Source organism: Rattus norvegicus, chromosome 1 (genome assembly GCF_021556685.1).
Source record: "Rattus norvegicus strain SHRSP/BbbUtx chromosome 1, alternate assembly SHRSP_T2T, whole genome shotgun sequence".
Taxonomy (NCBI): Eukaryota; Metazoa; Chordata; class Mammalia; order Rodentia; family Muridae; genus Rattus; species Rattus norvegicus.
The window spans coordinates 175,679,521-175,704,510 of record NC_141534.1 but is presented as its reverse complement, the minus strand read 5'-3'; the positions used below and the strand labels follow the sequence as shown (position 1 = coordinate 175,704,510).

The following is a 24,990-nucleotide window of genomic DNA, read 5'->3' as shown; positions in this document are numbered from 1 at the left end:
ACTTGGGATTGGACAGCCTATGAACATATTTGTCCTTGAAGATAATTATCTCTCTTTCAACAGCCATTAACCACCTGTAGTTCTTTATCTAGGGGTGGAACCATGCAGAATTTTCTCTGCTTGCATTGAATGTCAACTGGTGTTGTCATTTATTCTGGTTTTGTTCAAATGACCAAGAGATGAAGAGTAGTTCAGAGATATACAATTAGTCAATGTGCAGAAAATAATTGACTGTTGGGTACCCAACCTCAACTGATATAGATGCAATGCAACTCTTACATTTAAGGCTCAGAGAAAATCATAAAAGAGTGGGTAGAAAGATTATAAGAGCCAGATGCTAAGAACATTTGTTGATTTATCATATCCAATGAACATTACAGGGAAAATGCATCCATGAACTTCCTAGTTTTAAGTAATTTTTTATTGGATATTTTATTTATATTTCAAAAGTTATCCCCTCTCCTGGTTTCCCCTCTGCAAACCCTTATCCTATTTCCCCTCACCCCTGCTTCTATGAGGGTACTCTTTCACCCACCCACCCACTTCTTTCTTTTTTTTTTTGATTTTTTTTACCTTTATTAACTTGAGTATTTCTTATTTACATTTCGATTGTTATTCCCCTTCCCGGTTTTCAGGCCAACATCTCCCTAAACCCTCCCCCTCCCCTTCCATATGGGCTTCCCCTCCCCATCCTCCCCCCATTACCACCCTTCCCCCAACAATCACATTCACTGGGGGTTCAAGTCTTGGCAGGACCAAGGGCTCCCTCTTCCACTGGTGCTCTTACTAGGCTATTCATTGCTACCTATGAGGTTGGAGCCCAGGGTCAGTCCATGTATAGTCTTTGGGTAGTGGCTTAGTCCCTGGAAGCTCTGGTTGGTTGGCATTGTTGTTCATATGGGGTCTCGAGCCCCTTCAAGCTCTTCCAGTCCTTTCTCTGATTTCTTCAATGGGGTCCCGTTCTCAGTTCAGTGGATTGCTGCTGGCATTCGCCTATGTATTTGCTGTATTCTGGCTGTGTCTCTCAGGAGAGATCTACATCCGGTTCCTGTCAGCCTCCACTTCTTTGCTTCATCCATCTTATCTAGTGTGGTGGCTGTATATGTATGGGCCACATGTGGGGCAGGCTCTGAATGGGTGTTCCTTCTGCCATCGTTCTAAACTTTGCCTCCCTATTCCCTCCCAAGGGTATTCTTGTTCCCCTTTTAAAGAAGAAGTGAAGCATTCGCATTTTGGTCATCCTTCTTGAGTTTCATGTGTTCTGTGCATCTAGGGTAATTCAAGAATTTGGGCTAATAGCCACTTATCAATGAATGCATACCATGTGCGTTTTTCTGTGATTGGGTTACCTCACTCAGGATGATATTTTCCAGTTCCATCTATTTGCCTATGAATTTCATAAAGTCATTGTTTTTGTTAGCCTAGTAATATTCCATTGTGTAGATGTACCATATTTTCTGTATCCATTCCTCTGTTGAAGGGCATCTGGGTTCTTTCCAGCTTCTGGCTATTATAAATAAGGTTGCTATGAACATAGTGGAGCATGTGTCTTTGTTATATGTTGGGGCATCTTTTGGGTATATGTCCAAGAGAGGTATAGGTGGGTCCTCAGGTAGTTCAATGTCCAATTTTCTGAGGAACCTCCAGACTGATTTCCAGAATGGTTGTACCAGTTTGCAATCCCACCAACAATGGAGGAGGAGCAGTGGGCCTTCACAGAACCAAGGGCCTCCTCTCCCATTGATGCCAGAAAGGCCATTCTCTGTTACATATGCAGCTGGATCTATGGGTCCTTCCATGTGTATTCTTTGGTTGGGGGTTTAGCCCCTGCGAGCTCTGGGGGGGGGTCTGGTGGTTGATATTGTTGCACACCCCTTCAGCTTCTCAGTCCCTCCCCTAACTCCTTCAATGAGGTCTCCTAGCTTAGTCCAATGTTTGGCTGCAAGCATCTGCATTTGTATTGGTAAGGCTCTGTCAAAGCCTCTCAGGAGACAGCTATGTCAGGCTCCTGTCAGCAAGCACTTCTTGGTATTAGCAATAGTGTCTGGGTTTGGTGGCCTCATATGGGATGGATCCCTTGGTGGTGGGGCAGTTTCTGAATGGCCTCTTCTTCAGTCTCTACTCTATTCTTTGTCCCTGTATTTCCTTTAGACAGGAGCAATTCTGGGTTAATATTTTTGAGATGGATGGGTGGCACCATCCCTCAAACAGGGGCCATGCCTAACCTCTGGATATGGTCTCTACAGATTCTCCCTCTCTTTTGTTGGGTATTTCAGGTAATGTCATCCCTGTTGGATCTTGGGAGCCTCCTGTTTTCTGGCATCTGGAACTTTCTGGTGGCTACCCCCAGTTTCCCATCGCACCACTGTTACACAAATCTGTTCAATTTCCTGACCCTCTATACATTTCCCCTGGCTCCTTCCTGTTCCCTTTTCCCCATCCCCATCCTCCCTTCCTCCCAAGTTCCTCCCACCCTCCACCTCTCATGATTATTTTGTTCCGTCTTCTAAGTAGTACTGACACATACACATTGGTCTTCCTTCTTGAGCTTCATATGGTCTTTTAGTTGTATCATGAATATGCTGAGCTTTTTCCCTAATACCCATTTAACAGTTAGTGAATACATATGTGTTCTTTTGTGACTGGATTACCTCACTCAGGATATTTTCTAGTTCCATCCATTTGCCTGTGAATTTCATGAAGTCACTGTTTTTAGTAGTTGAATAGTACTCCATTGTGTACATGTACCACATTTTCTCTATCCATTCCTCTGTTGAGGGACATCTGGGCTCTTTCCAGCTTCTGGCTATTATAAATAAGGCTGCTATGAACATAGTGGAGCATGTGTCCTTGTTATATGTTGGAGCATCTTTTGGGTATATACCCAGTATAGCTGTGTCCTCAGATAGTACTATGTCCAATTTTCTGAGGAACCTCCAGACTGATTTCCAGAGTTGTACCAGCTTGCAATACCACCAACAATGGAGGAGAGTTCCTCTTCCCCCACATCCTCCCCATTATCTGATGACACCAGAGTTTTTTACCTTAGCCATTCTGACCGATGTGAGGTAAAATCTTAGGGTTGTTTTGATTTGCATTTCCCTGATGACTAAAGATGTTGAACATTTCTTTATATGCTTCTTTGCCATTTGAGATTTCTCATTTGAGAATTCTTTGTTTAGCTCTGTATTCCATTTTTTAATAGGGTTATTTGGTTCTCTGGAGTCTAACTTCTTGAGTTCTTTGTATATATTGGATATTAGTTCTCTGTCACATGTGGTATTGGTCAAGATTTTTTCCCAATCTCTAGGTTTCCATTTTGTCTTGATGATAATGTCTGTTGCCTTACAGAAGATTTTTAATTTTTGAGATTCCATTTGTCTATAGTTGATTTTAGAATCTGGATCATTGGTGTTCTGGTCAGGAAATTATCTCCTGTTCCATTGTGCTTGAGGCTCTTTACAAATTTCTCTTATAATAGATTCAGTGTCTCTGGTTTTGTGTGGAGGTCTTTGATCCACTTGGACTAAAGCTTTGTACAAGGAGATAAGAATGGGTCAATTTACATTCTTCTACATGCAGAAGAGGGGATTGGAACCATGTAGATTGGCCCAAGGAAGCATGGAATGAACCTCATGGAGCTGTGAGCAAGATTTTTTTATTTCCTAAGTTGTTCTGTCAGCACCTGGTGACGGTGACAAGACAAGTTAACCAACACAGTCTTTAACGATCACCCCCACCTACACACCAGCACCACGACCACCATTAACATTCTTATTGTCACATGCATTGTACTACACCTATCATTGCCACCATTATCACCATAACCATCACTACCCTCACTAACACATCAGTATTGCCACTATGACAGCACACCTGGAATCAGTGTCACTACTACTATCACCACTACCACATCATCATCATTATGGCTATGGTCATCATTCACAGATCCATTAGTGTGAATTTAAAATGGTAGACTGTATGTGCTATTCCATTTGAATATCTCACTCTTGAAATCAGGATAACTTGTTTGGTACTCACCATGTGCCTATTGCCATAGTAGGTATCAAGCGTGAAGGTCAGGCATGCTCATTTACTTCTAGACCTTAAAATTGAATAATTGAAAAAAGTAGTGTAGTGGATATTATAATTGTTTTCAACACTTGTAAAACCTTAAGACTATGCCAGAAATCCCAGAAAGCATCATTGGTGGAGGTCACTGTAGTCATAGTGTGAAAGACCACACAGAGTTCAGTGTAGAACAATTTTACATCTAGGTAAAGTTAATGTTTGAGGGGTTGGGGATTTAGCTCAGCGGTAGAGCACTTGCCTAGCAAGCACAAGGCCCTGGGTTCGGTCCCCAGCTCCGAAAAAAAGAAAAAAAAAGTTAATGTTTGAAAATTTGAGTAATTTTTTGAGAACTATGTAATGCCTGCATCCAATATTTAAGTGTCAAGAAATAAGACCAGATCATGATAGATACTATTATCTAAGCAGAGGAACTTACAGCCATATTTAAGGCACAAAAATTCTCTGAATTATTTGACAGAGGGGAGAACAAAGCAAAAGCTTTTTCATTAATTAATTTTACATCCTGATTGTTGCCCCCTTCCAGGTTCCCCTCTCATTCAATTCCTCCTCCTACTTCCCCTTCCCTTCTTCTGTGAGAGTGTGAGCCTCCCACCCTGGGTATCTCTTGACCCTGGCTCATCAAGTCTCCAAAGCAGAACTTTTATGTTAACAAGAGTTTATAATTTTTGAACCTTATATACTTTGCAAAGCTTCTTACATGGATGAAGTAATATGGATTTTCACATCATCTGACAGAGGCTCAGTTTATTCTTTTGAGTACCTCATATCCCTACGTACCTCTCCTGGCATCATGAGTATGTTCTGATGTGTGCAGTTTGAGCATCAGATAGAATTGCTTCTGGAAAACCAGAAAAGCATAATTCATCCAATAAAGAAAAGGGAAAAAAAGATGCTTACCGCAAGTGAAATCATCCTGTATTTGGTATTGTTGTCAAGTTTGACTTACTTTTTTTCTAATACTAAGTTTTTTGCCAATAAATTCTGTGGACTTTAATATTTAGCAATTTACAGAGTTCTGAATCATTGTTTTAAAATAAAACTGTAGTGGATCTTTTCATAAGTCTTCTAGTTGTGTTATTTCTGATTTTGTATAATTTTTATGATTTGCCCTGGCTGCCCTTGAACTCACTATATAGACAACATGGCCTTGAACTTACATAGAGATCTGGCTGCCTCTACCTCCCAAGTGCTGGGATTAAAGACGTGTGTCACCATGCTTGGTTCCTGTTTTCCTATTTTTTAACTGATACTAGAACAAATTGTTCCTGTTGTCATTAAAAGATGTTTCAGCAGAAGATTGAAGCTCTTTGTTTGTTAGGATGTCTTAATGAACTTGACATTTGAAGTTCAAAGCGCAGAAACTCTCATCTTAATATTTGAAAGTCTTTCTCTTAGTCTGTTTCTTGTTTCATTCAGATTAAGTTATTTGTTATTTACTGTTTCATCACTGTTGTGTTTTGAGTCATTTTTCTTGAAGTTGGTTTGGGGGCCCCATTGGAGACCCTGAGTTTCTTCTGAGGATCTATGATATCAATATTACTTTCATACTATCAAAACATTATTTGCTTTATGTATTGCATTCTTCGAAATGTGGACAATAGAATTTCCCAGAAACTACGTAATCTCCTATGTCCTAAGAGATTGAATTCAGAAGTTGAGATGAGAATTTAGTTATCTACTAAGTCAGATATTAAAGAAATCCACAGAAATATGACAACCACACTCTCCTAAGCTTTTAAAAAATAACAAAATTTCACTAAAATGCCTATTTCTATTAACAAATAATCATGTTACAGTATAGAGTACTGATTTAAAATTTTAGTGTAGAAATTTAATAAATTAATAAGTGTGGCATTTATTAATTACTATAATCTACATAAAAAGTTTCTTTGGGCCCCTTAGAAATGATAAGAACATAACAGAGTTTTGAGGCTAACATGTTTGAGAAAAGTGGTTTAGGGAATTCACTGTAGACAATTCCTCATTGAGTTTAACAGGAGAGATATATATCTTGATAAGCCTGTTTTCCTGGCCATATTTTCAGAAAGAAAAAAGGGAAAAAAAACCCAGGTACACTAGAAATTCATGTGTGCTGGGTCCTTGGTCTCCTGGTGTTGAGTACTGCTGTTGTACATCTGTTTCCATGGTAACTAAACTTAGCTGACACCTGTGGCCCATTAACAACCTTCCTTAGCTCTAGCAATTCCTTAGGGCAATGAGCGTCTGGGAATAATTAGGGAAGTTGGCAAGGAAGTTTCCTTAAGCAGGAAATTGGTTCCTCTGGAACTTGTTAAACATTAACTCTATAGCCAAAATCATGAAAACACTTACTGGAATTAACAATAGTGTTCAAGTCTTCTGGGAACACTTATGAAGAGCAAACAGTGTCAGGAATCAGGGACTTAGAGTTTATTCTTATAGGTTTAGACATCATCTTTAAGTCATGGTGAGGGAGCAATTAGTTTAAAATGATGTCTGACTTTTTAACAAAGACACACTCTCAAGTTTCTCCCTGGGGCTAACGTGGGTCTAGAGTAAGTATGAGAGACATAATTAAGGTCCATGTTAAATCCATATGTTCATGGAGTTTCTTTGGCCACAGTAATATTTACAAAGGCTTGCCAAGCCTGGAGAAGTGGGTCAGATTTACAGTCTTAGCCAGTTGAGAATGTCTAACACCTTGATCAGACTCAACTCAGTAAAGGTGATAGATATTTGCTCTAAGCCTTGAGCAATATTAATATGTGAGTCTAAAGTAAAACAAAACAAATTTATAAACAAGCACAGAATATATTTCATTTTTTTCTGAAAATAAAAACACTGAGGATTTAGAGAGAAAGAGCATCCAAGCCAGAAGTCTCCACCACATTGATGCACCACACAGGCCATAGGTGAGCTCTCTACCCAGCAGGACAGTTTGGATCCCAGCTCTACAGTAGGCTAAGCCTAGCCCTACCTCTTGCAAATTGGTCCATCTGTCAGACAGGGCGTTGATGCTCCAATCTCCTATGCATTTCAAATGGCAAACAGCTTCAGTTCTATCTGGAGGGTAAATGAACAGCTTACATTCAGTAGAACACAGGCGGATGCAGGAAATGCTTATGTATGAAAACTCTGTAAGAAAAAGAGAAAATGCAAAAGCACAGAAATTAAGTAATGGGGCATCTGAGCACATATGGCATATGAGGGAGCACTTGGATGAGCACCTTGTGTCCCAATTCAGTGCTTGTCTCGGTGTTGTAGTCTGGAGACTGTTCATTTTCATCATGAGGAAACTATGAGGTGAAGTGACAAAAATGGATATGGGATCATTTTCCTTTTAATTCCAAGCTTCCCCCTGCCACAGCTGGTGCCCACCAAGTATTATTTTCTTCTTCAGCTAACATAGGCAAAGGTATCATTTTATGTTAGACCTTAAAGAAGGGCCCCAGAATTGACATTGATCTTAACCTCTGTAGGATACTGGTAAAGAGCAAAAATCATGTAAGCAAGCACTCAAGACAGCATAAGTGTTTGAAGGTATATCATAAATCAATGGCTATATCGATGTACCTATGTACTACCTATTATGTGTGTGCCTCTATCTGTCTGCCTATCTATCTATCTATCTGTCTGTCTGTCTGTCTGTCTGTCTGTCTATCTACCTATCTATCTATTATCTATCTATCTATCATCTGTATATCCATCCATCCATTCATCTACCTAACTTCTCCAATCTATTTTGGCCTTAGGCTTGATAAGTAAAAATAAGAATATCTAAAAAAGTGGTATTTATATTAACCCTTGTAATTTGAATAGAAGGTTTACAGAGAGTGGGTGGCAAAGTCCTGGCTAAAAGCAAATGATTTCATGAAGAATAGAAAGGAATTCGAGACGGAGAACTTGGTAAGAGTATGGCACCAGAGAGGTATTACAACCAGATGTATTAGATCTTAGTAAGTCATTAAGGAAACTACAGGAAAGGTTACATGGAAAGCCTAGAGAGATGACTGAGTGATTAAGAGTGCATTCATACTGCAGATGACTGGGGTTTAATTTTCAGCACCCATGACATATTGCGCACAACCACTTCTAACTCCAGCCCCAGGGGATCCAAGGTCTACTTTGTTGCCTACTTATAAAAAAACTTATAGAAGGCCATACTTTCTGTAACATATTTAATCAAATTTTTTCTATGTGTTCTGATTAAATACATAAACCATTTAATTACATAAACCATTCTCATTTAAACATAAACATCAAGGATACAATTTTCAATTTATCTCCTCAAATAGGAAAAATGACCTGCCTTTATTTGACGACAGTAACTTATTTCTAATTATGCCACAAAAGGAGGTTCAATTAAAACGTCAAGATATTGGGCTTGAGAAATGGCTTAGCAGTAAGAGCATCAACTGCTCTTCCAGAAGTCCTGAGTTCAATTCCCTGAAATCACATGGTGGCTCACAACCTTCTGTAATGGGATCTGATGTTCTCCACTGGTGTGAAGACAGCTACAGTGTACTCATATAAGTAAAATAAATAAATCTTAAAACCAGTAAGAGTCGAGTTATTTATAAGATTTTCTATTTTTTAGAAATATTGATTTTTAAGTGATTAAGAGTCTTTGTACTTTGTGTTATTTTAATTTATGGCTTTTGTTTACTTTGGTAAAATACTGCTCTACGTGATTTCTACCTTTTCATGTTTAGTGTGGATAATGGATACTCTGTCACCTCTTCTTTTGAAAGTTTGAAAACAAGGTGTTTTTCTTCCTTCCTTTTTAAGGTCTGCTTATTTATTTGTTATTCTTAAAGACAGTTTTGACTGGACCAAGATTTAGAACTGTAAGTTCTCAGTGAGGACAGTTGACATCTTTAGGCAATTAGTTACAGGTACTTTTCTTTGGCTTCTTTCATTCTCTTGGACCAAAAGTTTAGTATAATTTGCAGTCTCTGCCTCATTTTTCTTGAGCATGTCATTTCTTCAGCAGCAACTTCTGTGGCTGTGGCTTCTCATAGAAAGTAGGAAGCTTGTGTTCATCATTCACTTTGGTGAGTATATATATGTATATATATATGTATATATATATATATAAAATCTGAACTTTCCTAATGCTGTAGCCCTTTAATATAGTATATATATGCATATATATGTATATATATACAGTATACATAATATATGTATATATAGTGTATATATATGTCTTAGTCAGGGTTTCTATTCCTGCACACAGAAGCAGGTGGGGAGGAAAGGGTTTATTCAGCTCACACTTCCACATTGCTGTTCATCACCAAAGGAAGTCAGGACTGGAACTCAAGCAGGCCAGGAAGCAGGAGCTGATGCAGAGGCTGTGAGGGACGTTTCTTACTGGTTTGCTTCCCCTGACTTGCTCAACTTGCTCTCTTATAGAACCCAAGAGCACCAGCCCAGGGACGGCACCACCCACAATCAGCTGGGTCCTCCCACCTTGACCACTAGTTGAGAAAATGCCTTACAGCTGGATCTCATGAAGGCATTTCCACAACCGAAGCTCCTTTCTCTGATAACTCCAGCTTGTGTCAAGTTGACACACAAAACTAGGCAGTACATCTACTATATTAAAGGGTTGCATTAGGAAGATTGAGAATATATACATGCATATATATGTATATATATATATAACATATACATTATACATATACTATATTAATGGGTCACAATATTAAAAGGGTTGAGAACCACTTACCTAGAAGGTGCCATGATAAAAAGTGAAGTGTTTTTCTTTTGCTCAGTCTCTACCTGGGATAGTTTCTGGGTTTGGTCCCTGACTGACATCCTTTAAGACAGTACGTAAATGTTCAGTTTAGTGAGGTTTCCTCCTGTAGCTGGTAACATCTCACAGAAACAAAAGATGCTTCATGAATTTTCATGTCAACCTTGTGCTGTAGAGGGCACATTAACCTCTGGCATTTCAGTGAGCACTGATTGCTGTCATTTGAAATTTAGTGTGATTTCTTCTGTAGCCTAATGTGTGATTATTTCTGCAAGTGTGGTACCTCAAACTGAGCGCACATGCGCATGCGCGCGCGCGCGCGCACACACACACACACACACACACACACACACACACACACACACACACAGAGACTTCGTGTACTCATCTACTTTCTGTTTTATCACAGGGTCCATCAATGCACTTGATCATCTGGCAGTAGTTCCCCCTTCTTCTGGCTATAGACCTCCAGTCTATCTGTTCCTCTTGACTGATCCAGGATGTCATCCTTGGCTGTTTCCACCTAGGCAAGGTCTGATTGTTGCTGAAACTTGGACAGTCTGGGTGATTCAAAACAAACAAACAAACAAACATAACGTTCAAGCAATATTAAAATTGGTAAAACATTTAATAGGCATGGAACTTTCAAAAGGGGAATTAAAATAATAAATTACTACTATTATGAATCCTGACAGCTCATGAAAATATTACTTCTAAAAATTCCTTTAAAGTTGATTTTCATGGGCATAGTTGTGCCATAACTTTGTTCTTTTCTATTTTTATAGCTTCTTAAGTCTGTTGATGGCCATAATTCCAGTGACTTTTCTCAAGGATTTAGGAATGTTCAAATGAGACCCAGGTTACAACAAGCTCTGTGTCCCAGAGTTTCTTGTGCACTGGGACTATGCATTATCATCTAAATATGGCTGGTGCACAGGGACCACTTCTAAAGGAGATGCAAATGGGGAGACAGACATAGTATCTCTCTGAAAGATCACTCTGGATGGGTGGCATTTCTTACTAAGCTTCCTAAGAAGGTGTGATCTCTCTTGTTTCTCCACTCTCTTCTAAAGAGATCTGTTCTAAAGTGAGGAATTGCAGGAAATAGAAGGCACACTTGCAAAGATTGTAGGAGCCAAAGGAATCAAGGATAATAGGAGAACACAGTCCACAGAATCAACTAGGCAGGGTTCGTAGGGGCTCATGGAGACTGAAGGAACAATCATGGAACCTGCATGGGTCTGACCTATGACCTCTCTGTACATGCTGTGGTTGTTTAGCGTGGTGTTTCTTGGAGACTTCTAACAATGGGAGTAGGTACTGCTCTGATTCTTTTGCTTGCTCTTGGGAACTTTTTCCTTCTACTGAGTTGCCTCATCCAGCCTTAATATGAGGTCTGTGCCTAATCTTATTGCATCTTGATATGCCACGTTTGGTTGATATCCCTGGGAGACCTGCTCTTTTCTGAAGGGAAATAGAGGAGAAGTGACTCTAGTGGGGAGGAGAGATGGGGGAACTGGGAGGAGTGAAGGGAGAGAAGATTGTGATTAGGATACACTGTATGAGAGAAGGAAAAATGAAAAGAAAATATGTTAAAAATGAATGCACAATTGAAGGGATTTTGGAGATGATATTTACAAATCCTTTCCACCAGGGTACAGTAACTCCCATCTTCTGAGGGGGATCCAGAGGGGAGGTAGAGGCACTCAGAAATTAGAAACAGCATTAGCCAAAAGTGAATGCTAACTCATTTGATCTGAAATGGAAAAGAGGAATGAATGCTACCACAAACAAGGAATCACAGCAGAGTGTTGCCTGAAAAAGATCAGTCGTAGCAAAGGAGCCAGCTCCTGATAGAACCATGATGTAAGGAAGGACAGGGAGAAAGTCAGACAACACCTACTTTGATCTCTGGCCTCTCTAATCTCCTGTAGGTGTGATGGATACAACTGGCAGGCAGAGGCTTAGGAGTCTAGGTGGCACTCTTTGTATACATACAAACAGGCATGCGTGTATGTATGAGTGTATGTGCATTCATTTCCCCACGAGCCACTGTGACACAGAGAACCGGTCAGAGGAAGGCAAAGAAAACTTTAGGTTTAGGAGAATAACGAGCATATGCCCAAGATCTGTTCTAAACAACTGGAGCCTGGTGTCAGGTGAGTTTTAAAATCATAGCAGAAGAATCCACCAGGAACAGCTGGCTTGTGGGAATTGTTGGTATGAATGACACTGGCCACTGCAGATATAGTCACAGTTGTTTTTATGTTTTGTGAGGACTCTGTGTTTTGGGGGCATTTACACTTTTCATTATTTAGCATATAGAATGTTTTTAATTGTGCTATTAAATCTGTGATATTTTATTTTGTTGACACTGCCTTTGTAGCCATAGTTAAAAAGTTTCTTGTCCTTAATGATTTAAGTTTTAATAAATGATGTGATGTTACATGAGTTTCATGAACTGTATAGAAATATCCATATATTTCTATGTGTGTGTGTATACACAATAAGCAGTCCATAACAATGGAATCTCAGATTCCCTCTGGCTTTCTGATGCCCTTAAACCATCTAGCTAAGAAAAAATAAGTGCTAGGAAGTGGGCTTGATCCAAATTATGTAGGGCAAGTTGGACTGCTTCTCCACAATGGAGGTAGGAAGATTATGTCTGGAGTAGGAGATCCTTTAGTGCATCTCGTGGTACCACCATGTTTTATGATTGAAGTCAATAGGAAACTATAACGACCTAAACTAGATGGGTCACTCCTCCAGGAAAAGAATCAAGATCTGAGGTGCTTGTAGAGGGTAGAGGAAGAACACAATGGGTAGTAGAAGAAGGTAGTTATAAATACTAGCCAAGGCCCCATGATAAGTTGTCGGAATAGGGATTATAACTGACATGAGTGTTTCTGTCATATTTTATTAATAATGTGTTTGTACAGATATTTGTGTTTTCTTTTCTCAAATTCTTTATCTTGAAATGTAACATCAATAAGGAGAATATCATTGGTTATCATATTTCAATTTGAGACACTAAAACAGAATGTCCTTTAGGAAGCATTGCCACCTATTTTAGAATTTGTGGTAGTGCATGGGATAGTCATAAGGGTAACTGTGACCAAATCAAGCATGACATAAGGACATATGATTGAGTATCAAGTTGACCGGGGTGGATTTTGGATAGCCATTCTCTGTGGTAAACTTGACTGCTAAAACTCAAATGGCTGTGTACACTTGTGAGGGAATTTTCTTTTTCTTTTTCTTTATTAAATTGAGTATTTCTTATTTACATTTCGAGTGTTATTCCCTTTCCTGGTTTCTGGGCCAACATCCCCCTAACCCCTTCACCTCCCCTTCTATATGGGTGTTCCCCTCCCCCATCCTTCCCCCATTACTACCCTCCCCCCAACAATCACGTTCACTGGGGGTTCAGTCTTAGCAGGACCAAGGGCTTCCCCTTCCCCTGGTGCTCTTACTAGGCTAGAGGGAATTTTCTTAATCAAATCATTTTAAGTGGGAAGACTCACCTTTAATCCAGATATTCAGAGGGGAGGATCCACCATTAGTTTGGGCCATACTTTCTGTATAAAGGACATGGAAGAAGGAAGCTTTTGCCCTTTACCTGCTTGTCCTGACTCTCTCTGAAAAATTCATTCCTTCACTGTTGTTAGAGCCTACTTTTCAGGGATTCTGGCATATACTGAATATCAGCTGAGATATCCAGTTTTATGAGCTGAACAACTACTGGATTATTGGACTTTCTATTGGTAGACAGCCATTGTTGGAATAGCTGGACTGCAACCAGAAAATCCTTTTACTATATAATACATACATACATACATACATACATACAAACATACATACACACAGGTATGTGTATTTATACCCCCACCTACGTGTATTCACTATATTAGTTCTGTTCCTTTGGATAACCCTAATACAGCTAAATGTGTATATAAAATGTCTATATTTTTTCATTTATGTAGTATCGTTGCAATGTGTTATTTTAACTGCTACATTACTATTGTGATGTATCCTGAATCTAATAAGGGAAATCATTCCATTGTCCATTTTTACTGCTTAAAATTGTAACTCTTTTAAAGTTAACAGAGAAATTTGTGTAAATTATTTGTAAAAGCTATGATGTGAAAATTAGTAATAAATACACTGGGAATACCTGTACTTCTTTCAGTTAGACAAGTGGCAACCATGCCTATTTTGTTTATAATATTAAATTTTATGCACAATATTTTTTGCATTAATTCATATGCACTGCTAAGAATTCTTTCTTTATATTTTAGTAAAGTACCATGGACATCTTTTCACTCAAACACAGAAAATATTCCAATGTATGATGGCCCTGCATTTATTTATATGCTTTTCTTTTGATGAACAATTAGTGGTTTTTAGTTTTCCCCATTGTTGGATAGTATCATGAGATGATTATCCTTTAAGTTGTATAATTCATTTCCTTAGAAAAAGTTCATTTTTGGGGGTAAAAAGAAATTATATTTTAACTTTGATAAAGTTTGCCAGATAACTCTTCTGGAAAGACTTATTCCTCTGTGTCTGACATTGTCTTTCCCTTTCTCATCTTCAGCTCCTGGGGATTTCCATTATTATTAATGAATTTCTATTAGCTAACTTGAAGGGTGAAAATAATACTTCACTATGATTTTGTTTGTGTTGTGTTGGTCACGAATAAAAAGTTAAACTCCTGATCACATTGCACTTATGCTTATATATATTTAGTGTACACTTATCTTCATTCTATGATATACACACACACATACACACACACTTGCTTTTGTGTTTACATTTAGTAGGTATAGTGTTTCAAACATTCCCCATGTTGTGGCAGTATTTCATATTGTTTTATATCTCACTAACCCACTGTATAAATACACTGCATTTTGCTTATGCATTGATCAACTGATACATATTTAGGTATTAAAATCTTTGTTATACTCCACTCACTGTAATATATTAAAACTATTAGACTATTAAATATTATATATATATATATATATATATATATACATACAAACACACACACAGACACACACACACACATGCATGGGTTGAAACCCATTTTTATATTTGTGGGTACTTTAGTGAAAAATAAATACATAGTTATACAGGTTTAAACTACTTCATTTACTTGCTTTTCCTGGTTTTTTCAAACATATCATGTATGTATTTGAACGATTTATGTTATCATGTTCCCAGGTGAATTTTAGTTTTGACATAATTTTAGAGAAATCTTTGTAACATACAACTTCTAGAACACAGTTTTAAATTTTCCTATAGACTCATTCATACTTAGCTATGGTATAAGAAAGAAGTTTTTTCCCATAATGAACAATTGCTAGTCTTGTGCTACTTCTGAATAACATTTGATTTTTGCAATGTGTCAGATATGTTCTTTACTTACATCAATTTCCAAAATATGCATTGGTTTGTAGATTGGTTCTATTTTATTTCATCAATTGGTTTGTAGAGTCGTTCTATTTTATTTTATCAACCTACTTTTCAGTGTCTGGGATAATACCATACATTTGATAATGCTGGTTAATTATATGATTAGTTATAAACCAGACAAGATATTATTAGGTGAGATTAAATATGTAATTGCCTGCTACATATGAATTATTTCAATAAATATTAAGGACTATTTCATTAGAATTTTTTTCAATTGGAATATAATTTACATACCTCAATATTATCCTTTTAAGGTACTAGCCATCACTCTGATCAATTTGTGGAATAATTTTTAATAGTGTACAAGAACTCAACTCCTCATTTGCTGTTCTTGCCAACCCTGGATAAACACAAGTTCCACTTTCTGTTTCTATGGACATTTATGCTCTGAATATTTCGTTTAAACAGAACCAAACAGTAAATTTTTGTTCTTTTATTTGTTTTGAGATAAGATCTTGCTGTTTAGTCCACGTTGTCTTCAAATTTGTGATCTTCCTGTCTCACCTTCTTGAGTAATAGGATTGGAGGCAGTAACCATCACATTTGGCTATTATAGGAGTGGCTTTTTCTTTATTTCACTTAGTATAGTGTTTTCCAAGCTTTCCCATGTTGTGAAAATACTTATATTGCCTTACATCTGAATAACTAATGTATGTATATACTGCATTTTGATTATGTGTTAATCAGCTGACACACAATTGGGTTTTAAAATGTATGTTATAGTATACTTCTCCCACTGTAATACATTTGAATAATCAGACTATTAAATAAATGCCTGGATAATACTTTGAAGAGAAAACTGACCTTCATCCTGGTGAAATACTTCCTAACTATTGTAGTCTATGGCTGTCCCAACACTTAAGAACTCTTGCTGTTCTTGTAGAGGAGCTGAGTTCTGTTTTCAATATCCACTTCCGGTGGATTACAACAGATGTAACTCCGGCTCTCGGGAGTTTTCTTGTTTCCACAGGCACCTGCACTCAGACATGAAAATTCACACATGTGCATTGGCACAGGCACACAAACATTTAAAAATGAAGCAAATCTTTAACAATATTATAGTCTACATAAAACGATGTGAACAGAATTATAAATAAATTGAATTTAATTTTTCAGAAGCAACAAAGCCCCAGTTTCAGTAGGAATGGTCAGTTGTACTGCTGGAAACTCAATTTTCCAGTTGATAATTTCTTGCAAAGCAAACTGCATAACATAGTGACAAAGAGTCGTGTGCTGGAGGATGGAATGACTTTGCAAACTCTGGAATGTGATGTTGTAGAGAAATGATGTGAGTGGGCAGGGAGAGATTCAATGGGAAAGTATCTAGAGCTTAAAATCAATTGATATCGGTATCTTAAAAGATTATGCTGTTTTATCTCAATTTGGGCCTATCACTGGACCTCCTTTGCCTCAGGCTCTTCTCCATTTTTGTTCCTACAGTTCTTTCAGACAGGAACAATTCTGGGTCAGAGTTTTTGACTGTGGGATGGCAACCTCATTCCTCCACTTGATGCCCTGTCTTTTTACTGGAGTTGGACTCTACAAGTTTCCTCTCCCCACTGTAGGGCATTTCATCTAAGGTCCCTCCCCTTGAGTTCTGAGAGTCGCTCACTTCCCAGGTCTCTGGTACATTCTAGGGGTCCCCCCCCGCCACCTCCTGAGGTTGCCTGTTTCCATTCTTTCTGCTGGCCCTCAGTGCTTCAGTCCTGTTCCCCCAACCCAATACCTGATCTTATTTCCCTCTTCCCCTCCCTGTTGCCTTTCCCAGCCAGGTCCCTTCCTCCATCTCCCCCTTCTGTGGTTGCTTTCTTCTCCCTCCCAAGTGGGATTGAAACATCCTCACTTGGTCCCTTCGGCTTGTTTGCCTCCTTGGGCCCTGAGGCCTGACACTATCACGATGCTACGGTGTGCTTACAAATAGGGGCCTATCATGACTGCCTACCAAAAGGCCCAACAAGCAGCTGAAAGAGTCAAATGCAGATATTTACACCCAACCAATGGACAGAAGCTGGTGACCTCTGTGGCTGAATTTGGAAAAATGTGGAAGAAGCTGAGGAGGAGGGCAACCCCATAAGAAGACCAGCAGTCTCAACTGACCTGGACCCCATGATCTCTCAGACACTGAACCACCAACCAGGCAGCATACATCAGTTGATATGAGGCCTCCAACACATACACAGCAGAGGTCTTCCAGGTCTGGACTCAGTCAGAGAAGATGCACCTAACCCTTGAGAGACTTGGGGCCTCAGGGAGTGGGCAGGTGTGGGGACATCCTTTTGGAGACAGGGTTGGGGAGGAGGTGTGGGATATGGAATAGTTGGAGGGTGGACCAGGAGGGGGACAAAGTCTGGACTGTAAAAAAAAAAAGATTAGAGACATCGGCGAAGAGAATAGAGAGTTGGCGGGGACAGATCTTAAGACCAGAGAATGGCAGGTGAACAGAAACCCTCAAGTAACCTCTTGGAGCAGCTTATTTTATTAGCTAAAGGTACCAGTGGCTTAGCCCTCACCACTCTCATAAGCCGGGTCCTGGAGGCTCCTGGAGTTTATGTTTCTGGAGAACTGCTGGAGCTGGCGAATGTTCAGGAGCTTGCAGAAGGAGCCAATGCTGTATATTTGCAGTTGCTGAACCTGCTTGCCTGCGCTACATACCCGGATTTCATAGCCAACAAGGAGAGCCTGGCAGAACTGAGTGCAGCCCAGCAGAAGCATCTTACCATCGTGAGTTTGGCATCAAGAATGAAGTGTATCCCCTATTCTGTGCTGCTGAAGGACCTGAAGATGAGGAATCTCAGGGAACTAGAAGAGGCTAGTCTACACTGACATCATCCAGGGCAAGCTGGACCAGCGAAATCAGCTCCTACAAGTGGATTTCTGCACTGGCCGTGACATCTGGAAGAAAGATATCAATAATATTGTCAAGACCTTGCATGAATGGTGTGACAGCTGTGAGGCAGTTCTCTTGGGCATTGAGCAGCAAGTTCTGGGAGCCAACCAGTACAAAGAGAACCACCAGACTCAGCGGCAGGTGAAAGCCGAGGTTAGCAATATTAAGAAGCCACTCAAAGCAGCAGCAGCATCCTCAGCTCAGGAAATGGAGCAGCAACTGGCTGAAGGGGAGTGTCTCCCCATACTGAGCAGAGGCAACCCACAAGGAAGGTGTCCAAAGTGAAAGGTCTCGTCTCCAGCCGCCACTAGGGCCAGCTGGGGCAGCTGGCACCAGCAGGCCTGCGTCAGGTCAGGAGGGGACACCAGGGCCCATTTCCTCCCCTCTCTAACTGCAGTGAGTTCCAGATTTGCCCGCCCCTCACCAGTACCTCTCCATCCATTAGTACTGTTGCAGAAAATGATTGCTCCTTCCATGCCTCCTTTCCTAGTTGTTCCCTTCAGACTCAGGGGCTCAATGGATGCCATCTTAACATGATCCAACACTGCCCAGCTTCCCTGCAGGGTCCTCGTGTCTGTGATGGGCTGGCTACCTCCCTCCCAGTTGTTCTTGGCCCCTGTTATTTTATCAGGCTGGTTCTAAGCTGGAGGCAGTTTACTGAGCTCTGAGGGGTGACTGTGGAAGTGGCTCCTCCCTGAGTGAAGAGGGTGCCTTGCTTCTCCAGCCCCATGTACCACAGTACTCACAATGGTGAGGTGTCTGGTGCTGGGCTATGTTTACTAAACCTTTGGATTTTCAGCCTCGTAAGCCCAGCTAGGATCTCTCATTGAGTTGGGGCACTAGGTTGACCAACCTCTGGTGTCTGATACCAGTGGAGATTGCTTGGGTCTGTGGATGGCAGAAGGTGTTTCTCCTATCTTGGTGTCCTCTGCTGGCTACTCTTCCTGCTGCCTCTGACTGCTCAGCCCTGATTAGGCATTTAGGCCCAGCTGCCCACCAGGATTGTCTGCCAACATTTGCTCTCCTAAAATCTTTCAGGCCTCTTGGCTGCCTCTGGGGTAGAAGTGGTGGTGCAAAAGCCCCTCAGACTGGTGAAGGACTATTACTGCTTCTTTCTCCTTCCTTCCCGCCCCTCCTTGGTTGGCAACCCAGAGTACGACATCATACTCTACTCCTGGTCAGAGAAAAGGACTTGTCTAGACTTTCTGAATTTGAACAGTTTCAGGTTATATTTCAACTGTTTTTGTACAGGTTGATTCTAATACATTTCAACATGCTTTTTTTCTAAAAAAAATTAGAGAATTAAAAAAAAGCTGTAAAACAAAAGAAATTATGCTGTTTTATAATAAAACCCTCACACCAAACTCAAGATTTTGGTACCTCCATGACTTTTTATGGATATGACTGAACAAACACCTACTTAGTCCAGACTTACCACCCATTGGCAGACCAAAGGTGTGAGACTAGACTCATGAATGAATGAGAGTTTTGGGGTTATTTACTGGAGGATGGGGGAGGGATTACTTGTAGGAGCCTACTTGACCCAAAGGCAGCTGTAACACTGACAAATACAGCCCAGCATGGATGACAACTCACAAAAGATGTATCCCTGGAGCTGTCTGTCCATCTGTCACCTTGCAAGTTCCACCATGGGGCCCCAGTGTTTTTTAGGGTCAGAGCATGAGGTCTGGTGCAGCCTCATTCTCCTCTCCAGAATGCAGCAGCTCTCAGTCTCAACTGAAGCACTAGCCTCAGTGCTTCTGTTCTACAACACTCTGGAGGCTCTTTGCTTTGGGCTCCAGGCAGTGTGCATTGAAGCTGCCTATGGAACAAACATGGCCTCCTCTAACATACATTTATTTATTTATTTAAGATTTTATTGTGGGATTTCCCAACATACCTTATTCTTTTTTTTTGTGTGATTATTTATTAGATATATTTCTTTATTTACATTTCAAATGTTATTCTCTTTTCTGGTTTCTTGTCTGTAAATCCCCTATCCCCTCCCCTCCCCCATATGGTTGTTTCCCCCTCCATCCATCCCCCTTACCACCCCCGTCCCCAACATTTCCCTTTACTGGGGATCCAACCTTGGCAGGACCAAGGGCTTCCCCTTCCACTGATGCCCCAACAAGGCCATCCTGTGCTACATATGCACTTGGAGCCCTGGGTCAGTACATGTGCAGTCCCTGAGTAGTGGTTTAGTCACTGGAAGCTCTGGTTGGTTGGCATTGTTGTTCTTATAGGGTTGCAAACCTCCTCAGCTCCTTCAATCCTTCCTCCAACTCCCCCAAAGGGGGTCCCATTCTCAGTTCGGTGGTTTGCTGCTAGCATTGACCTCTGTATTGGACATGCTCTGGATGTGTCTCTCAGGAGAGATCTATATCCGGTTCCTTTCAGCATGCACTCTTTAGCTTCATCAATCTTATCTAGTTTTGGTGGCTGTATATGTATGGGCCACATGTGGGGCAGGCTCTGAGTGGCCGTTCCTTCAGTCTTTGTTCTAAACTTTGCCTCCATATGTCCTATGGACATTTTTGTCCCCCCACTTTTTTTGTTTTGCTTTGTTTGTTTTTTCTTTCTACATTTTATTATTTCAAATCATGTGAACAATTCCATAAAACGTGAAAAAAGCAAGGAAGTGTTCAACGCTGGAGGTCCCGGACCTGGGGCCAAGGTGTGAGAGGCCTTACCCCCACCAGTGGTTCCTAGATTAGCGCTAAGGAGTTACATTTAGGTTAATGGAACCTGGGCCCAGGGCTTCAGGGTAGGACCCTCAGTGACATTGGCAGTTGTTTGGAACAATTCCATGGAGGGCAGGGCAGGGGGCCGCCCAAAGAGGGATGGGTGTAAACAGGCAGACACACTCAAGGCATGGAATCTCTGGAAAGGGGTTGGGTGTAGGGGTAGGGATGCTGGTCAGGACCTGACAGTTTTAAATAGGTTTCTCTAAAATGTTTTCTAGATTTGCAGTTTTTCTTTTTCTTTTCTCCTTTCCTTCCTTTTTCTTTTTATTAAAGCTACGAGAATGAGCAGGTGGCTTTGTCTCCAGTAATGGTAGTGTCTCTCACACCTCTTGTGCTTTTTCCATTGGGGCCTCCAAGCTGCAGAGAGTCCCGCAGAGGGTAGGCAGGAAGCTCCCTGTAAACATTTGGACTTGGGTCAAGGCTGGTGTTGGGACAAAGCCAGAGGTCTAGGCTGGAGGAGTTGGTACCTCTCCAGACATAGGCCTTGGGAAACTCTGCATGAGCTCCCCGCTCACCCCAATGAACAAGACAATGGTTAGAAATCCAAATGGGTGCCCAGAAAGGATGTACCATGGCCATTCCTGGAACCTCAGTCAAAGGTGGGTTTTAGATGACAGGGAGGCCTGTGGCAACCCATCCCCTAAGTCTAGAGCTGAGGGAAGGGACAGGGAAGCTGAGAACAGAGAGAAGAGATGGGAGAGGCAACTGGGGAAACAGGCAAGGAGCATGGTCTTCTTGCCCCCATCTTTCTCATGAGTAGTGGGGAGCAGAGTCGGTGGTGGCCTGTCCTGCCAGGTCCACTGCCCCTCAGAAGAAGCCACAGTCCTTCAGGTTGTTCTTGATGATGACGTCAGTGATGGCATCAAACACAAACTGCACGTTCTTGGTGTTGGTGGCACACGTGAAATGTGTGTAGATCTCCTTGGTGTCTTTGCATTTATTCAAGTCCTCAAACTTGCTCTGGATGTAGCTGGCTACCTCATCATACTTGTTAGCCCCTGTGTACTCAGGGAAACAGATAGTCAGGAGCTCTGTGTGACCAGGTCCTTCTTGTTGAGGAAGAGGATGATGGAGGTGTCTGTGAATCACTTGTTATTGCAGATGCTATCAAACAGCTTCACGCTCTCATGCATGCGATTCATCTCCTCATCCTAGCCAGAACCAAGTCATAGGCGCTCAAGGCGACACAGAAGATAATGGCCGTGACACCCTCAAAGCAGTGGATCTACTTCTTCTGCTCAGATCGCTGACCACCCACATCAAACATCTTAAAGTGTAAGTCCTTGAAGGTGAAGTGTGTTTCAACGATACCTGTGGTCTTCACACGGGTCCGCAGCACATCCTGCTGCATAGGGATATAGTCATTGTGCAATGTGCTCCAGATCCTTCAGGTAGTAAGTGGCTGAGTTCTTGAGCTGGTATTCCGGTGAGCGGCTAAAGCAGGTTTGCACACCATGGTCAGCCCAGAGCCTCCGGATGATGCCCATCAGGTCTTCAGGAAGCATACCTTGCTCTGCAGCAGCACAGGACAGTGCAAACAGCTGCCTGGCGTCATCCACATGCTCGGGGTCAGCAAAGTCGATCTGCAGGTTGCCCATGGGCTTGACGATGGCCATGATAGATTGGTTGGTGTTGCTGTAGACAACTGCATGGTACTGTCCGCACTCCTCCTCTGAGTAACTGTTCTCATAGATGATCTTCATCGGCTTGAAGATGGTGCTCTTCCCTAATTCTCCAGCACCAAACAGAAGCAACTTCACCTTCCATGCTGCCTTCTCTCCATCCTCACGCAGGTTCTTGTTCATCATCTTAGAGCGCTTGGCTGCCACCTTGTCCTCTGTGCTCACGGTGCAGCCCATCCTGCCGTCCACCGGCCTGGACTGGCTCCCACAGGGCACACAGCCTGGTTCGGCCCCGCGGGACCCACTCTGCTCCCACTGCCAGTCCTCTGTAGGAAGCTCTCAGGTCCTCAGGTACTAGCAACTGCCTTTGTTCCCCCTTTTAAGAAGGAGTGGGAGGGTTGTGGATTTAGCTCAGTGGTAGAGCGTTTGCCTAGCAAGCTCAAGGCCCTGGGTTCGGTCCCCAGCTCCGAAAAAAATAAAAAAGGAGTGGGAGCATCCGCATTTTGGTCATCCTTCTTCTTATGCTTCCTGTATTCCCTGTATTGCCTCTTGGGTAATTCGAGCTTTGGGACTAATATTCATTTATCAATGAGTGCATACCAAGTATGTTTTTCTGTGATTGGGTTACCTCACTCAGGAGGATATTTTCCAGTTCCATCCATTTACCTATGAATTTCATGAAGCCATTGTTTTTTATAGCTGAGTACTACTCCATTGTGTAGATGTACTACATTTTTTGAATCCATTCCTCTGTTGAAGGGCATCTGGGTTCTTTCCAGCTTCTGGCTATTATAAATAAGGCTGCTATGAACATAGTGGAGCATGTGTTTTTGTTGTATGTTGGAGCATCTTTTGGGTATATGCCCAAGAGAGGTATAGCTGGGTCCTCAGGTAGTGGAATGTCAAATTTTCTGAGGACCCTCCGGATTGATTCCAGAGTGGTTGTACCAGTTTACAATCCCACCAACAGTGGAGGAGTGTTCCTCTTTCTCCACATCTTTGCCAGAACCTACTGCCACCTGATTTTTTTATCTTAGCCATTCTGACTGGTATGAGGTAGAATCTCAGGGTTGTTTTTATTTGCATTTCCCTGATCACTAAGGATGTTGAACATTTCTTTAGGTGCTTTTTGGCCATTCGATAATCCCCATCTGAGAATGTTATGTTTAGCTCTGTACCCCATTTGTTAATAGGGTGATTTGGCTCTCTGGAGTCTAACTTCTTGAGTTCTTTGTATATTTTGGATATTAGCCCTCTATCAGATGTAGGATTGGTAAAGATCTTTTCCCAATCTGTTGGTTGCCGTTTTGTCCTAACAACAGTGTCTTTTGCCTGACAGAAGCTTTGCAGTTTTATGAGGTCCCATTTGTCGATTCTTGATCGTAGAGCATAAGCCATTGGTGTTGTGTTCAGGAAAATTTCCCCAGTGCCCACGTGTTCGAGATTCTTTCTCACTTTTTCTTCTGTTAGTTTGAGTGTATCTGGTTTGATGTGGAGGTCCTTGATCCACTTGGACTTAAGTTTTGTCCATGGTGATAAGAATGGATCGATTTGCATTCTTCTACATGCTGACCTCCAGCACCATTCGTTGAAAATGCTATCTTTCTTCCATTGGGTGGTTTTAGCTCCTTTGTCAAAGATGAAGTGCCCATAGGTGTGTGGGTTCATTTCCGGGTCTTCAATTCTATTCCACTGATCTATTTGCCTGTGTCTGTACCAATACCATACAGTTTTTATGACTATTGCTCTGTAATACTGCTTTAAGTCAGGGATGGTGATTCCACCAGAAGTTCATTTATTGTTGAGTATAGTTTTAGATATCCTGGGTTTTTTGCTATTCCAAAAGAATTTGCAAATTGTTCTTTCTATCTTTATAAAGAATTGAGTAGGGATTTTGATGGGGATTGCATTGAATCTGTAGATTGATTTTGGCAAAATGGCAAAATTACTATATTAATCCTGCCAATCCATGAGCATGGAAGATCTTTCCATCTTCTAAGATCTTCCTCAATTTCTTTCTTCAGAGACTTGAAGTTCTCGTCATACAGATCTTTCACTTGCTTGGTTAAGGTCACACCAAGATATTTCATGTTATTTGGCAGTATTGGGAAGAGTGTCATTTCCCTAATTTCTTTCTCTGCCTGTTTATCCTTCGAGTGGAGGAAGGTTACTGATTTGTTTGAGTTAATTTTATTCCCTGACACTTTGCTCAAGTTGTTTAAGTAGTTCTCTGGTGGAACTTTTGGGGTCACTTAAGTACACTATCATATCATCTGCAAATAGTGATATTTTGACTTCTTCTTTACCAATCTGAATCCCCTTGACTTCCTTTCGTTGTCTGATTGCTCTGGCTAGAACTTCAAGAACTATATTGAATAAGTAGGGAGATAGTGGCAGTCTTGTCTAGTACCTGATTTTAGTGGGATTTCT

General features: G+C 41.1%; 2 pseudogenes; one reads left to right on the top strand and one right to left on the bottom strand.

Moving 5' to 3' along the window:
* Nucleotides 1-17,683: 17,683 nt before the first annotated feature.
* On the top strand, nucleotides 17,684-18,502 carry Cops7b-ps2 (COP9 signalosome subunit 7B, pseudogene 2; annotated as a pseudogene).
* Nucleotides 18,503-21,745: 3,243 nt separating this feature from the next.
* Nucleotides 21,746-22,797, bottom strand: Gnai2-ps1 (G protein subunit alpha i2, pseudogene 1; annotated as a pseudogene).
* Nucleotides 22,798-24,990: the final 2,193 nt, after the last annotated feature.